Source organism: Sorex fumeus, unplaced genomic scaffold (assembly GCF_029834395.1).
Source record: "Sorex fumeus unplaced genomic scaffold, SorFum_2.1 ptg000191l, whole genome shotgun sequence".
Lineage (NCBI taxonomy): Eukaryota > Metazoa > Chordata > Mammalia > Eulipotyphla > Soricidae > Sorex > Sorex fumeus.
Window position 1 is genome coordinate 3,737,156 of NW_026606248.1, and position 1,924 is coordinate 3,739,079.

The following is a 1,924-nucleotide window of genomic DNA, read 5'->3' on the forward strand; positions in this document are numbered from 1 at the left end:
CTAGTTTTAGAATAGCCAACAGCTAAGAGTTTTGTTTTAGCCTCTTCTATTTCTAGAAGACATTCTTGCACACAATGCAGGAAAATTAAGGATGGGCTTCAGGCCGGAGAGAGTAGCAGTAGGTAGGGTGCTTGTTTTGCATGCAGCCCACCCATGTTTGCCCTGCCGGGAGTGATCCCTGAGCACAAAGCCCAGACTAAGCCCTGAGCACAGTCCTGAAAGCTAGGAACAAAGAAGGAGCTTCATTAACTAAAACTTTTGGAAGAGAGAGCCACACCTGAGCAGGGCTCTGGGCCTACTCCTGGCTCTGCACTCAGGAATCACTCCTGGTGGGGCTCGAGATACCAGGAATTAAATCCATGTTGGACACATGCAAGGCAAATACCCTACCCAATTTCCTATCTCTCCAGCCCTACCAACAATATTTATAGGAAATAAAAACTGGCAAGAAGCAGAATATGGGCAATAGACACTGTTTTAGTAATATTAAACAACTTCTTGGAGGCTTGAGAGATGGTGTGTGGCCAAACCTGGGTCCATCCGCAATACCGGCAGGGGTCACTAGTGAGCACAGGTCCAGGAATAATCCTTTAGCACTGCACGCTGTACCTGGCCCCTCTAGAATGAGTACTTTAACCTTAGCCACACAAAAAAGGGCAGATTGTCCAAATTCAGTTTACTGGCTTATTACAGGTTTCCACTATCTGAAGGTCACTGTCACTGTCCTCCAGTTGTTCATCGATTTGCTCCAGCGGGCCCAGTAATGTCTCCACTGTGACAATTGTTACTGTGTTTGGCATATTGAATACGTCACGGGGAGCTTGTGTAGCTTGCCATGCTTTGCCTTGCCGGCGAGATACTCTCAGTAGCTTGCCGGGCTCTCCGAGGGGGCAGAGGAATCGAACTCGGGTCGGCCATATTGGCCGCGTGCAAGGCAAACGCCCTACCTGCTGTGCTCCAGCCCACTATCTGGAGGTAAACTTTTTCTCTTTGGTGAGATGCAGGAATGCTATTGTCACTCATTTTTACAGAAAAAAATTTCAGTGTTCCTAGGAAAAAAATACCCTAATCAAATTATGCCAAATAGGGATGTTCCACTTCCATATACCAAGGAAAACTGTAGTTTTCTGTCGAGACAGCCAAAGCAATCAGAAATTCACATTATGCTTTTCAACTCACCCATTTCCACACCAAGAAAACAATCTTTTTGTTGAACAATGTATGGAGTTCTTATGCTATAGTTTCCTACTATCCTTCCAAAGATGATCACTGTAATTGGAGTACTTGAGTTTCTTAAAATTCTTAAAATTGTCATTTTCTCCAAATTTACTACAGTCTACAGAATTCATCTGGTAGCAAGTGGAAGGTGCGGGCTGGAGTGGTAGTACAGCCCACGGGCTGCTTGCTCGCAGCCAACCAGGGTTCAATTCCTGGCATCTCACATGGTTCCCGGGGCACCGCCAGGAGTGATCCTTGAGTGTAGAGCCAGAGTGTGGCCTGAACACCTTCAGGTGTGACCCAAAGACTGTGTGTTGGAGAGAGAAAAGAAAATGTATGGAAACCCATGTCCATTTTGAAACGATCTCATTGTTCAATTTAATTCTGGATGAAGATTAATAAGATATTAAAGTCTTATTCACCAGTATTTGACTGTCTTTTGGTTTTTTTTTTTTTTGGAGGGCCACTTCCAGCAGTGTTCAGGGGTCATTCGGGGGACCATATGGGATGCCAGGAATTGAACCTGGGACGGCCATGTGCAAGGCAAATGCTCTACATGCTGCACTACCACTCCAGCCCTTCATCGCAGTATTTGAAACACCAGCTGAGTGCTTGCTATATGATCTAGCCTCACTGTTTCAGGGTTGTCTACCAAGTTTCTTTATATAACTCAACAGAAATGTTCATGAAATAAAATCTCACAAAA